Here is a 15,952-nt window from a genome sequence, read left to right as displayed (position 1 = left end):
ACATTGTTTACTCATAGGATTATTCTAATTCAGATGAATCCTGATTCAAATGCATATCAATACTTTTATTATACTGCTGTGCTCTGTGTCTAAGGATGTCATAAACACAATTACACAAACATTTACTGTATATGCATGTATCATTCAGTTAATAGTTTTTTTTTTTTTTTTTTTTTTTTTTTAGTTTTTTTTTTTTTAAAAATGCATTCATTCTCTGTAACTAATTCAGTCATTTCCAGCACCAGAAATTTCAAGTGGTATGTTTTTCAGAGTGATGCAAGTGAAAGCTACTCTCATTCACACTACACACCCTGAGCAAAAATGCTATGGCCAAAATGTGCCAGAGTTCTGATAAATTGGCTTGGTTGCATCCTTGGCACCAATTGGGGAGGTAAAAGTGGAGAAGTGCTTTGCTATTGGCTGCTGCCCCTCAGAAAGAGTTCTGTTGCCATGGCTGCCGAGGGAGCTGCCTGCGTGCCCTATCCCTATCTCAGCTAACAACAGAGCTGCACAAGTGTGTCATGATGTGTTCTTTCCCGGATACCTGTGCCTTGTGTGGGCGGTGGACTTTGGGCTTTGATGAAAACAATTCATCGGAACCATTTTCGAGAAATAGCTCTTGCTATATATAACACAGAAAGAAATTTTACTAAGTGATGCAAGTATACATATGATTTCCTGGCAACTGTCTATAACCTGATTTGCCTTAAAATTATTCTTAAGACAATAATGGATCTTGACTCTCAATGCAACTGTTGCACAACTGAATATTTTCTCACCTTGAATGTACTTGCAGCACTGAGAGGCATAGCTAAACAATAACTTTTTTTAGTCAAGATATGGAATGAGAGATGTATTTAGCATAAATATGTTCTGTCAAGTGCATTCTCTCAGAAGTGGAAGGTCAGAATAATGTTAAAATGACCAAAGTCTATCTACTCAAATATAATAAATTGCCAAATATTTCAATTTTCTGTAATGGTAAGATTGTGAATTTCTGGACAAATCTAAATGTTTGTTATGTTAAGCCCTCTGTGGCACACTTCTCTGGGTTAACTGTGAGTCTAGCACATCTAAGCGAATTCAGGATGACTTTGAGATGTATCTGATGTGTTGTATTGTACGTATTTATTATTTCTGCAAGTCATTGTTAAAGATAAAGACGCTGCCGAGATATGCTGTTGAATAGGCTGCGTGAAGGTCAAAAATTTTGTCCGTAAGTCACTGGAATATAATGGGGGCCTTGCGAAGCCCAAATGGAAGGGGAACAAACTGGTGCAACCCAAATTGAGTCAAAAAGGCTGAGATCTCTCTGGATGTTTGAGATGGGGATTTCCAATAGACTTTTTTTTACACCCAGTATTGAATAAAAGTGAGTTGGCCGCAGATGATATAGAAGTTCACACAATCAGCGCATTGGGTATGCATTGAATTTGCCAATGACATTAACCTGTTTGTAATCCATGCAGAACCATTTTGAGCCGTAAGCTCTTAGCACAAGTACTACTGGACTACTCCATTCACTTTTTAACTCTTCTTACTCTCATCTCCATCATTTTTTCTAGCTCTTCTTTCATCAGTTTTTGTTTGTGGAGGGAGAGTCTGTAGGGGTGACTTCTTATAACTGCTCTTGGCTGGTGTTCTATGAGGTGAGTGTGACCAGGCATAGGTGAGACATCTTCGAAATCAGCCTTTATTTTGACAGAGAGTGGGGAGGAGTTAGACAAGAACACAGAAATGTCAGGACTTAACTTGTAAAATGTCTGTTGTCAGGGTTGCCATGGAAGCATTTGCTTCTTCTGCTTCCTGCCATTTTTCTGGAGGTTGATGCAATATAGCTTGCAGGAGCTGCCTCTGTTTGAGCAGTTTCCTACGTAGTGGACATCGCCAAAATGCTGTCTAACCACAAGGGGCCATTGCCACTTTGCAAGCAGTTTTGAATGAGCAATTAGCAAGAGAACAAAGGCCTTGTCTCCTGTCTAAAATTGTCTTACATAGCAGTTCTTGTCATAAGAGGAGGTCTGGTGTTCCTGAGGCAAGAGTAAATGTTCGCTGGTGATTTGCCTATGGGAATGTAATTTCACTCAAAGGTCCAGAACAAAGGGGGTGTGGTGGTGCGGCAGGTTTGGCCGGGGCCTGCTCTGTGGTGGGTCTGGTGTTCGAGTCCTGCTTGGGGTGCCTTACGGCAGACTGGCATCCCGTCCAGGGTGTGTCCCTTTCCCCCTCAGCCTTGTGCCCTGTGTTGCCAGGTTAGGCTCCGGTTCACCGCAACCCTGCTCAGCACAAGCGGTGTGGGGTCTAGAATATACTGGACCTTATTCTTGCTGGAGATGGGACTTTCCTCCCAGCTCTCTTCGATGATGTTCAAAATATCTCTTGGCTCGTGCCCAAAGTGCACTATATGAAGGATGTCCTCTGATCGGTAAGGATCTCCTCGGGGATCCCCACATGTGAAAACATATGGAACAGTGTATCTGTGATAGTGTTTGCTTCAGTATTATGCAGTGCCAATGATTCCAGATATCATGTAGATGAGTCTAAAATCACCACGGCGAAGCGATGTTCTTGCAGACTGCTCCAATTGATTGATGAGTTCCATGCTGATGCACTCAAAGGTGACCTTCATGAATAGAAAAGGTTGTAGTAGGGCACTGAGGATAGCTGGAGTATTCACTCTCTGGAAGTAGGGACATTCTGCTCACCAATAGTGGATGTCACCACGGATTCTTACCCAATAAAGTTGTGTCTGCAGGTGCACAGGGGCTTATCTTGCCCACAGTGACAATGCCGCTGGATTACTGTGGGCCACTTTGAAAAGGCTTATTAAGCAATAAGCAACTGTGTCACCTTTCATTCTTTTCTATTACAATTAACACTGTAAGTTTGTAATTCAGCTCTCAGAAATACAGAAAGCTTATTGGCTGTTTGGGATTCATTAAATCGCCATTAGTTTTCATGACCTGGTCACCAATATTGTGGAGACATTCTGTCCAAAAATGCTTGAGTGAGAAATTGCTAACCTTTTCAAGTCACAGTAGGAGGGGTTCTGAAGTTGCGGTGCCCAGCAGTAGATCCTTGCTATTAGTTTGGAAAGTTGCTAAAATTGCTTCGATGTTGAGGGTTACTGGTTATATGTTATTTGTAGTCAGTGGAAGGCAATTTGGGCAATCAGGCTGATGCATGCCTGACTTATGTTACATCAGTACAATCCTAAACCTGCAAAAATCTGTGTCCAGAACCACTAGAAACTGTATGTGGGGGTTAACAGTAAGCATCACTGATCGGTTCTTACCTGGGCCAAGAATTCAAAACAAACCACTATTTTTGTATATTGCAGTGAAAAAAAAACAGATATTCTCTAGTCAGTCATATCACTATGACCCCAGCAGGACTCTGATGGATCATGAACATGCTGATGACCCCTCTTGGCACTTACTACAGTGTAGCAGACACTGACTTAATCTTGCTTCTGGTGTTATGTTGCTCTTGTTACTCATGTTGTGTTGCTCTGTCTGCATGTGTGTTCCTTATGTAGTGCTGGGGGAAGGGGGAGTGGTTTGAGGGGTTCTGGTGTGGCTGATCCTGCTTTCCTGGTACAGCAGCGGTCATAGATGAGATAATCCAGTCCTGTGCAGTGCCAGTACTGTGACCTTTGACATTGAACCAAGGGTGGGGCCTGTGGGTTAAGCCGCCTGGGTTGGTATTGGGCTGCAGGATGGTAATGTCTCTGGGGTTGGGACTGGAGGTGTTGCTCAGGGCTGGTCTGCAGAGTTTGGGAGGCAGCAAAGTTTGTGGAGGTGAGTCCATGTGATTCTCCATCAGCCAGACCCTTTAAACCAGGGATGTTGGCTGCTGACAGCGTAACCAATCAGCAGTCTTCCATGGGAGCGCCAAACCATCACGCCCCCATTGAGACATCATCAATTATAGCAGAACACACACACACACATTGACTGAAACCGCTTGTCCTGAGTGGGTGAGCCAGAGCCTAACTCGGGAAAACAGAGTGTAAGGCTGGAGGGGGAGGGGACACACCCTGGACGGGATGCCAGTCCGTTGCAAGGCACCCCAAGCAGAACTTGAACCCCAGACCCACCAGAGAGCAGGTACAGGCCAAACCTGCTGTAGCAGAACAGTGCTAAATAATAATAATAGTAATAATAATAATAATAATAATAATAATAACATGAGGTAATTAGTAGACTGCAGTAAGACCTTTTAAATACCAAACTGCTGAGTAAAAGCAACTAAAATTTTAATATCTCAAATACTGAAAACAGCTGTCTTCATGTCTTGTTGGTAGAGCATCTCTTTACTTTTCTCCACTACAGGAACGTTCAGCTGTCTTTGTTCAGAAGTTTGTCACAGTGGATAACCAGAGCTTTTATGACTTTCTACAAAGGATGTCTGGTGTACATTCATTGAGCAGTCTATAATTAATGGTCCCACACAGCAATGCAGTGATCACAGATTGCTGTGTGAGCACTTTATGATCCAGGCCTGATCCAGCAATATCAACAAAAGAGGGCCTGGAAATTTCATGAAGACTTAGCATTATTGAAGAATGAATGGAATATTTCACTTGTTAACCAGATTAACTATTTAATGACCCTGACAGATATCAGATATAATTTGTACTGTAAATACAGAATTTATTGGGAATATTTTCACAAACAGAAATGGACAAAACCAAGAGAAAACAAAGGTTCCAAAACCGAACATGTGATTGTTTGAAGATGAGTGAGTGTGCAAACACAGGTAATTTAAATCACAGAGGGAGAGATTGTTTCTTACTTTATTCTACACATTACTTGAAATTTTTAACAGTATTCTTAAGAGAAACCGTTTCATGTGACAGTCTGAGGCATGTGAGGTGCCCACGTAAGCCTGGAGCTGTAGTTACAAGGCTGACCTCACATTGTTCCATCAGTCTTTTCATTACTACAGTAATTTCAGGAAGAAAACCAAAAATCCAATCAAATGTCTTACTGATTTCATTGTGTAATTAAAATCTTTGGTGGGTTGAAACCCAGGTGCGCACCATCCCTCAAGGATCTAAGCTGTGTGCCCTGGTTCTTCATTCACTTAGTTAATTTGTTGTTTGAAGCAATTCATTTGTTACCCAGTATTCTCAGGACATTACTGTGGGGTTGAGGGTGACCAGTCTAGCATCAGCACCCTGGGAATTTGCAGTTCTTTGATCAGTCTAAGTATTTGCATATTGCACCCGAAATGTCAATTTTTGCACCTTTTTTAATTACAGTACTTTTTATTAATTTACTGATTTAATTAATTTAAAAAGGACTATTACCTTTTTTATTCCGCACATAGCTCAGTATTTCCCTTTCATTAAAATGATAAAAATACCATATTACAGGAGACAAAGTATTGGTTTAAATCATGTTCTGTTGTTTTTATTTTTTCTTTCTAGGCTGGCAGTAATGTTGCAAGTTTTTTTGTGGCTACTGATATTATTTTATGTGCCACAGAAATATTTTGTATGACTTAATAATTTGCATTTCTTTGAATTTGTTTAAATATTTGCTAACAGACAAGCAAGCCGGTGAAGTCAAACTTCCTGTTTCATTCCAGCAAATTTGCAAATCCTCAGTGTTTCAAGGCCACGCGCCTCTGTGCTTCATCTCATTTTGCCATTAATTTTGCCGCTGCCTCCCGCACAATTAGCCGTTGTGTTCATTGTCACAACCTCAGACTTCTGCTGAACTGAGCCATGTAGAGTCTTTGAAATTTGGTTTGCATAATTCATAGGCAACAGATAAGAAAAACCGTTGCAAAAGATCTGAGGGAAGACCAACTACAAATCTGACAAATGTGTCAGTACATGGAGTCCTGCAGATGCCCACTGTTTTTAAAATGTCTCTGTATCACTGGTCCTCACAAAAAAGTAAGAGGAACAACATAGCGAAATTAAAATGTTTTCAATTATGTGGCATTATTGCACATATATTTCACATTACTGTTACTGGTGTTCGAACAGGGTTTTATGATATCCTTTTGAATCTGAAGATAGTCGCCTAGCCTTCATTCTGAAATCTGATTTACTCTTGAATCACATTGTCTTTCATGAAAAATGAAGTGGTCAGTTGACATTCCAAGCAAATCCTTCGATTCCGGCGGACACATGATTGGATTGCAGCTGTAGATGCGTGCAAGAGGAACACCCACGACACATTAAACAGTTTCCAGAATCAGTGCTGTCATGTATCACTAGCACTAAAATAATAAGTAGAAGTAAACATTTCTGCAGAGATCATGAAGACCCCAAAGCAGGAGCCTTTTGGCCTGGATGGGAAAGGACACAACGAGAAACACATCCCTCATGATCTCTGTGGTGTTAAACTAAACTATTAAACATTTAACTACTTCCAGAAATGCAGAAAAAACCAATGCCTGAGAACCACAGCTACTAATAGAGCATAATAATTTTTATATTATTATTAATAATAGTAATACTCTAATAATAAGAAGAATGCATATGTAATATGACTCAATGGTGAATATAATTAAATTACACTATATTGAATTACAGGGCATTAATTTTTTGGTTTTATCTGAAGTTAAAAAGGTATTTTAGATAATGCTACGGCAATTTGGAATATTTGACTGCCTGTTTTGATTATGTTTTGACTTCTTTTGTTGAGAATGAAATAATTTATAGGCTGTTCCCGGTGATATAATTGCTGTTTCTGCATTGTGTGCTACTGATGCATCTGAAAAGGTGCACAGATCTTAGTTTCTCAAGCTTTGGTTTCAGCTGATTTTGGGTCTGAAGCTTGGCCTGTTAATATTTACAGTACTAGATGTGTGGACTGTTGACACCAGATTTGCATTCTCAGTATGTGTTGTGGCCCAAAGCTTGGACCTTGTGCCTCTGGGTTCCTGTTTTTTGCCTGTTATCCACACATTGCTGAATACCTTGCAGAAGTACAGCAGTACTTCCCGTCTTGGGATCCAAATTTGCAATTGCACAGCTTCAAACACAGTGTCTTCACCACTGGGATATGCACCAAAATTGAGTCACAGTTGGATTTCGACTTGGTCACAAGGACTACGATTCCAGTTTTAATTAATGTGGACTTTGTTTGGAAGGTGCTGAAAAAGTGGTCCCTATACCCACAGTATATTGGGCTCTAGGGAGTCCTGTTGTACAGGGGGCGCGGTGGTGCAGTGGTGCGGTGGGTTGGACTGGGTTTTGCTCTCCAGTGGGTCTGGGGTTTGAGTCCCGCTTGGGGTGCCTTGCGACGGACTGGCGTCCCGTCCTGGGTGCGTCCCCTCCCCCTCCAGCCTTACGCCCTGTGTTGCTGGCTTAGGCTCTGGCTCCCTGCGACCCTGTATGGGACAAGTGGTTCAGGCAGTGTGTGTGTTTGTGTGTGTGGAGTCCTGTTGTACTTTTCAGTCTTCCTCGCACAGAGTCCTATTCATAGATTATCTCCCTCTTATACATGTATTCAGACGGACAGTAAAAATCCTCTTGTCAATCAGAGAGCAAGAAAAACTAGAACTTTGCTTGCAATGATAAAAATCTGAGACCATTTTTGGTGACATATTTTTTTTTTACTGGAGTGACATATTGGCACAATGAGTCACACTAGTGCCTTGCAGTGCCTGTGCTGTGCATTTGGGTATAGGTTCAAGTCCAGCTCAGGGGGTATGGAGCTTTTGTGTTCTTCCAGTGTCTACAATCCAAAGACATGTCGATTAAGGCAATGGTAAACCGCTTTTTCTTACCAAGAAAACCCTAGTGTTTCAACCAAAATTTCCTTAATCTATGACTAAGCAAAACTGCTACTAGTTTTTATTAATTTACCTTTGAATATAGCCTGCTCACATGTCCATCTGAAGCATTAGCAGTAATAATGAATAACAGCCAGACTACTGCTGAAGAGTCTAAATCCTTTTTGACCTTGGCCACAGTACAGTGGAACAATTTCCCTCCATTAGTCAGAATTTCTGAATCCCTTCCATTCCTCAAGCAACAGCATTTCAGCATTGACATGCTCTCCCATTCACCTGCCTTGACAGTATGATATTGTACATTCCTACATTCTCATTAGCACTTTACGTATAATCTTATAGTTCTTGTAAATGGTATTTGGAGCTGTATTTTAGCTATGACTTTTAAGGTGTAAGACCAACTACAAAAGACTAGGTACAGCTACTGATCTTGATGACCAAGCATCACATTAATTTAAGCGCAAGATAGAATATATTTTAAACAGGTATCTGTTTTTTATGGTAGGTAACAAGGGCGCGATTACAAGTTACTGGCCGTGTATTACGTTTTGCTTTTTAAAATTGGACCACTATGAATGGACAAAATATGTTTTCTCCTGGGCAGCACATTGTTGAGAATCACTGATCATAAATCCAATAGCATAACCACAGTAATGTTTCTAACCTTACATTTTGTAATTATCTACTTTTCCTGTTGGCAGCAACTATTCCTAAACAAATAATCTTGAAATTCTTTAAGAACCTTAACCTCTTAGTATACTCCTGCATGGCTCTGCACTGTTCCCACCACAGCTCTCTCCCTCTTTTGCTCATTTTCATTCAGTTTTCACTTGGGCTCAAGAAGATGGGGATGGGCACTGGCTGTTTTCACCTTCTATGTACAGCAGAGGCTCTTTTGCACATCACACAGTGATGCTCAGGTGCTGTTCTGAAACATAGAAATACATATGCTATCTGGTGGCAGAAGAGAGAACTACAGTCCAAACCAAAGCTAAATTAAAATTTCCTCGCAGTTCTTCTACTCAAAAAGTTTCCTGACAAAATAGCATGCATTCGCATTTTAATCCCACTAATAGCCATCATTTTCATTGCACCTCTAAGCACCTATGTGCTCAGCAGCAAAAAATGCACTAACATCCCACCCAGACTTCCTTTCTCTGTCATTGGCACGGGCAACGTTTCAGATTTTCCATGCAAAACTAGTCCTTAAATGCTTGAGGTTATTTTCTCGGTCAGGGCGACATGACTGTCAAGATCAAGCTCATGCAACTAAAAAAATGCTAAATCGAACACTGTGTGCAGTTGTGCACACAGGGCTAGCAGTGATCTATCTTGCCGATGTGCATTTTTTCAGCCATACGGGATGCGGGTGATTTCACTTTGCTCCCCGTGGCATCCTCGTTGGCTCGTTGGTTTTTCCAAAAAGCAGCCCATAGTTTCTCAACTATTTCACACACTGAGTTCTGCAGTGCCCTTTTTCTCTGCGCTTCGTTAACTCGCCCCAAAGAAGAATTATGTGAGCACGACAGGAAAGCTGACCCAAAACTGTTCTAGGAAAACGGTGGGTGATATGGATTATTTGCTTTGTCTGTGACGACTTCCAAAAAGAAAAATAAACAAATAGTGCATAATGGGTTGCTGACAAGTCCATGCCATTGTTTGAAACTGCAGATGCCACGCCATTGGTTTAAACTACAGACGTGTGGTCTCGCAGTCATGCCAGATCGAAAATATAAGCTGTAGTGCCAGTAGGATCAAAATGAATCTTTTATTTGTTTTGCACAGCTAATTTCTTTTCCACATTCTGCTTATTGGTTTAACTCACCCCAGTGGATTTCAAGTCACTGGCCAGCTCTGATCTGCAAAAAAGCACACTGCAGAGTTCCACAGACATGAAAATGATAATGTGTGAGACCAGGTTTTCCTCCAATAGAAATAAACAATTTGTGTGTAAGGCAAGGGGAAAAAAATCGTTACAGAGTTTTTCTTGTTGCTTTTCCTAGTATTTTGCTGATTATGTTGAGAATCTCCCAGTCACTCACCATTTAGCCTTTAGGTAATTGATGTGAATGATTCATGTGGTATTACTGTTCACTCTGAAACAAAAATGAACAGCCAACAAACACAAAAGAAACAGACTAAAAAGAAAAGAAACCACACTAAGAAATCACTATTATTAGTGATTACAATTACAAAGAAACCTAAACTCTGTTTCAGGCCTTGGTTTAGACTGTCTGCTCCAGGTTTACACCCTTTCATCCAAGGTTCAATATCAGCAACGTAACAAAGACAGCTCTGAAGAAATCTGCACATAGTCTGAGACCACTAGTCCTAGTCACGGCAAACCGGAGCCTCACCCGGCAACACGGGGCGCAAAGCCAGAGAGGGAGGGAACGCACCCAGGACGGGACACCAGTCCATCACAAGGCGTCCCAAACAGGACTCGAACCCCAGACCCCCACACAGCGGGACCCAGCCGAACCTGCCGCACCACCGCACCCCCCAAAATCCGCATAATAGAATGTCATAATAAATGTAAACAAACAGGGTGCCGATGTGGTAACATTTGGTAACATTTGTACCTCAAAGCTCCCGATCTTTAACTGAGCTTGAATATGGCTCTATTTAAGCAGATTGTTCATGTTTTCCCCAAGTTTCCTCTAGCAGATTAAAAAAATTACATTAATGTGAATAGCTGAATTTTAATTGTATGGGTATGATTGTCCTGTGATGACCTGGCATATCATCCAGTGTCTACCCATCTTTTTACTTCTGTTTCAGTGTTTAACTCTGCATCACTGTTACCATGTACTGCATGAGCTGTGTCTGAAGATAGATGTAGAGGTAAGTATATAGGACCCCAGGAAAAAAATAACCCTCTAATATAGGATGCTGAAATACCATTCTTTTTTTTGTGAATTCCTAGCAATAGCCTACATTTTCACAGATTCTCTATAAAATGTAAACATCACTGTTTTTCAGACCTCCAGGTGCTCTGGTTTGCTCCTCCAGTCCACAAATGTATTTTAGGCCTATGGCTGATTCTAAATTACCCGTAGCGTGTGTATGTGTGAGTGAATGAGTGTGTTGTTGCTGTGTGATAAACCTTCATCCTGTCCAAGGTGTACTTTGCCTCATGCTCTATATTTCCGGGCCAGACTCTGGACCACTGCAACTCCACATTGGAGAAGCTGTGAATGGAAGACTGATGGACATTTCCTGTAATAAAAGAAAATGGTCCCGTTCTTTGCCTGTATGGCGATAGAAGGTAAAAGTGAGTCATTTTCAGTTTTTGACTTCAGTTTTTCAGTTGAAAAGTATATGCAGCCTTGTCAGCACTGACTAACAAAGATAACATATTTCTGAAGGAGACAGATGGCGGCACAGCTGTCTCACAGCGCTTGGGTGGTGTGAGAGGACATGGGTTCGATCCTCACTCGGTCTGTGTAGAGCTTGCATGTTCTCCCTGTGTCTCTGTGGGTTTTCTCCAGGTGCTCTGGTTTCCTCCCACAGTCCAAAGACATGCTGTTTGGGTTCCTCATGGTGTGTGAGTGACAGAGAGAGTGTGTTCCACTGATGTATGGATGAGTGACCCAGTGTAAGTAGTGTACCTAGCAGTGTAAGTCACCTTGGTGAAAAAGGTGAGTGGGTGGATAACACCACATAGAGTTCATTGGAAGTCACACACACACATTTTCAGAACCGCTTGTCCCTTACGGGGTCACGGGGAACCGGAGCCTACCCGGCAACACAGGGCGTAAGGCCGGAGGGGGAAGGGGACACACCCAGGACAGGACGCCAGTCTGCCGCAAGGCACCCCAAGCGGGACTCGAACCCCAGACCCACCGAAGAGCAGGACTGCAGTCCAACCCACTGCGCCACCACACCCCCTATCATTGGAAGTCATCTTGGAGAAAAGTGTTTGCTAAATAAATAAAGGTAACGCAAAGACAGTATGTTGTTTGAGCTGGCAAAAGGCAGAACCAAGGCATTGCATGAGACTGAACTTCATGGATACCTCCCTCATGGCTGCCACATGCCAATGATCCTGGATAATACAGACTAGCTGCTGGCTGTTAGTGGGCTGCTCAAGGTACAGATATCAGGGAGCTTGCCTGAAAAGAAAGCATGACTTTTGGATAGAGGAAAGCATGGAATGGAGTGTCAGCAATGCTGGTGTGCCGTGTCTGAATTGGTTTTTTTGGCCTAATTAATTGTGCTGGTAAAGTTTTGCTTTAAAAGGGGGCACATCCCTTCTCTTTGCTCTGTTCTCTCTACTCTACTCTATAGGATCAGCTCCATCCTATGACAAAAATGCTGATGTCTAGATGGTTTAGATATCAGTTTCAGTTAGTTTGAAAATGTCAAGATGGATTTCCTTACAGAACTGCACCCCCCCCCCCCCCCCCCCCACTCAAAAGAAGAAGCTGTATTCAATGCAGATTAATTTACTCAAAAACTTCAGCTTTCATGTGGATTTCTCAAAATTGAAATTATTTATCACAGCTGAAAGTCACTATTTAGACATGCAAATTTAAATGAATTTAGAGGACTCAGCGCAGCACTTTCAAACATATTTTAAAATAGGTGGGGGGCTAAGCCCTTCTCCTGCTGGGCTCTCAGTGGGACATAAATTATAGCACATTTCCCTCTCACTTCAGTACAAAACATTCAATTGCAGTGAAACAATGATCGACCCGACCTGGTGGAACAACTAATTACGCTATAGCATCATCGGACCCCCGCTTTAATTGACTTCAAGTGCACAGTTTTTTTCAGTGTTCGGAGGCACCTCTGTGTAGGTTGCATTGAAATGCAAGCATTAAACTGCTGAAAAAAGACCAAAACCCTAAATTGAATTACCCCATTCACCCCCCTCATCTCCTTTGAGTATCACCATCTCCCACAACAAACGTACATCAGCCCCCACGCACCGCCACCTTCCCTCCGCCACCCATCATACCTCTGAGCGGCCTGGGCTATGTGTGAGACTGTAGCAATCATCTGCATGTCTGTCCAAAGAGGTGGCGGATTTCATTTGCAGCAGAGGTAAGCAGCAGAGCAGGAGCCCGTGGTTGCCACAGCGACAGCTCGATTTATAGCAATTTGGCAGGTGGGCGGCTGGGGGAGCACGGCTCTTGGCCACGCGGCACTTCCTGCCGCAGCTTTTACAGACATCTCCTTTCAGACAGCCTGCTGGGGACTGCCACCCAATGGCTGGCCCCCAGACCCTTGTCTCTTTACATGTCCTGCATCTGGCTTGAGCGTGAGATTGCTGCCTCTGGATGTTTTTTTGCTGATGGAGTTCATGGAAAGGTGGCTATATGCATTTGGGATTTATGAGCCTTGCATAGAGATGATGCTCGTGGATGAATACTGATGTGATTATTATTGATGCGTTACTTCAGCCTGTTTTCTCAATTTGTCTCATAAGGAAAGCCAAACACTTCTGGTTTCTTCATTTTTAGCAGGGATCCAAGCACCAGCTCCTGATATCTTACTGGTGTAAGCTTATAGCATCCAATTGGTACACACTTTAATTGGATGATCCTTCTAAAATAGTTTGGAGTTGAAATATAGTAATCCGGATATTTTCTATTTTTTGCCACTGCACCAAATTCAAATCTACATCCTAAAGCCAGAAAGCTCTTTTAACTGTGACATGTCACTGCAGCTCAGTGTCACTCTGCTGCTGACAATTTCTTTGCACAGTATTGAAAAATACGCTTTCAGTCTCCAGTAAAATTATGGTGCAAACATCATACTTAATTGAAGCTAGAATTGCTTCACACTTAGATTTGTTCTGTTCTGCTCTGCAAAAGAACTAATGCCTTAAGTGACAGAATATGCCTGTATTTGTCCTAACAGCCCACCAGGCGGTGGATCAGTCAAGGAATCTCTGGATGAACACCCCTGTCACTTCCTTCATAAAGATGCTTAGCCTGTGAGATTTCAGGAAACATCAAGCTGTATAAATGCCACAAGCAGGACAAATCATAATCCCTAGGAGGCATTTTGAATAACTCATTCAATATTCAATAAAACACATTAGAAAACACTGAAGAGCCAAGAATATCATGAAGTTGGGAGGTACTGGAGGATGAACGTTACTGGAGGATGAACGTTACCCCCAAGTACAAGTGATGCAATCTGCCTTCTTGGAACACAGCACTGCAGTGTACAGACCTGGCCACCTCATAAGGTGTGTACATTTTTGTTATCTTCATGCACCAGCTGTGTTTCCTACAATGCTTAAAACCTGCCACTTTTTCCCTCTTTTCATGTAAACCCAGCCTCATTCTTTATGGTACCTTGATGCATCAGTTACTTCTATTTTTGCAGTGCTGTTTGCCTAAACTATTGCACTTCCACTTTATCTTAAGAGAGCAGGTAGTGTATTGTTGCAGCACTGTCATAATGGCCAAAATACTTCTGCTTTAGTTATTAACTGCTTCAGTTAATGTGTATATGTTCAAATACTTATGCATAAGCTGAATGTTTTAGTGAAGGTGTGAGCAAAGGAAATTGTTTACATTTCTTCATTTAGCAAACACTTTTCTTGGAAGAAACTTATAATCTTAAGCTACATACAATCATTTACCCATTGATACAGCTGGATATTTTTTTTACTGGAGTAATTTGGCATAAGTAACTTGCTCAAGGGTACCACAACAGTAGGCAGGATTCAAACCTGCATCCTTTTGGGTCCGAAAGCAGTGGTTCTAACCGCTGTTCTGTCAGCTGCCTCAATTTCTTTATGGAATCTTATCATCATGAAAAAGACTTGGGGGCCTGTACTGTATTGTATACCATGTTGGACTCTCTTCCTGCAGTTACTTTATATCCTGCCAATACAGCAAAACAGAAAAAACACTGTTGACCTTCAACGGCAATAGAAATATGTGGAGAAAATCTGTGGTAAATCTGGCACTGAAAAGCTGTTGTCAAGGAACAAAAAGAGTTTTACGAGTTATAAAACAAAGCTATTTTGTGTACTAAAATGACCAGCCTTTATCTTTTATATGCTGCGTGTCATTAAACTTAAAGTCTGTTGTAGTCATGTGCATTGGTGTATAAATCACCAGAAGGTGAAAGATTTATTATTATTGTTATTATTAACTATGTTCCTTATAATTACATAGGTAGCATATAGCCACTCATGATTAGGGTTCCTGGTTCAAATCCCCATCCTGCAGTAGTAACCTTGATGAAGCTACTTAATGCACTGTATAAATGTGTAAATCTGTGTAATACACTGTATAAATGTGTAATGTCAAATGACCTTGTAAGGTGCCTTGGACAACCTTGCTGTTAAATAAAGGTTAATGGTAAATAAATAGTAATCTGTTGCTCAGCTGACAAATTTAACTAAACGAATTACAATGCTTCATCTTATTTACGTAGCTGTATTTTCTACAAGAGTAATGCAGGATAAGAATTTTCTCAAGAGTATTACAGCAGTAGCAGGGATTGGGACTGGAATCACCATCAGAAGGAATTCTGCACAAATGGATATAAAACATGTGGAGTTGAAAGATGCCACTTCATTTTTTTTTATTGTTAAGGTGCTGAATAAGCTTGAGAAGCACTGGAAATAATTGCCACAAGAGCAATATACGTTCCAACAGGACAGGAAAGCTCAGTCACACAGGTACTGTATTGGTATGTAAACAGTCAAGACCAGCCAAGTTCCAGGTTGGTTGCTCTGGTCCTGCAGGCATACAGAAATGCATGCTAAAGATTCTTTGCCCCCGGATCCTTTCCTACAAAGATAGGGAGACATTATGGACAGTCAATTTTCAGAGGGACATGAAGACTCATATTTGGAAGAGAGTGGTAGGAACTGAACTATGTCTTTTTTACTCTGCAAATCGATCCTTCAATCTCTAGATGGTGATCAAGTCAGCATAATGAGGCCTGTTTTTTTTTTTTAATTTTCAACAGTTTCCACAAAAATAAATTTTTAATAATGATGTGTTTTGCAAGAATATCCCTCCTCCGCTTAAAAACAGGTCTAGGTGTCACCTTATAAGTAAGATGACAAAATTTTTAGATATAATTGAGGAAAAGCAAAAATCTGAAATTAAAACTAAGAAAATATTTTCTTACTTGGTAGGTAGTACGTAGAGGTATTTGACATTATCTCAGTTATTGAATCTATACTGGAAAAATATTTATTTGGACAAAGTTCTTTTTA

The 15,952-nt window shown here is 41.3% G+C and overlaps 1 long non-coding RNA gene across 1 annotated transcript; it reads left to right on the top strand.

Annotated features, from left to right (window-relative positions):
* The first annotated feature begins 10,546 nt into the window (after positions 1 to 10,546).
* Positions 10,547 to 13,664, top strand: LOC108938532 (uncharacterized). Its single transcript, XR_001966423.1, has 3 exons — positions 10,547 to 10,599; positions 10,914 to 11,023; positions 13,624 to 13,664. It is a non-coding gene; the product is annotated as an uncharacterized LOC108938532 (long non-coding RNA).
* Positions 13,665 to 15,952: the final 2,288 nt, after the last annotated feature.

This window comes from Scleropages formosus, chromosome 17 (genome assembly GCF_900964775.1).
Source record: "Scleropages formosus chromosome 17, fSclFor1.1, whole genome shotgun sequence".
NCBI classification, from domain to species: domain Eukaryota; kingdom Metazoa; phylum Chordata; class Actinopteri; order Osteoglossiformes; family Osteoglossidae; genus Scleropages; species Scleropages formosus.
This window is presented reverse-complemented; position numbering and strand designations above follow the sequence as displayed.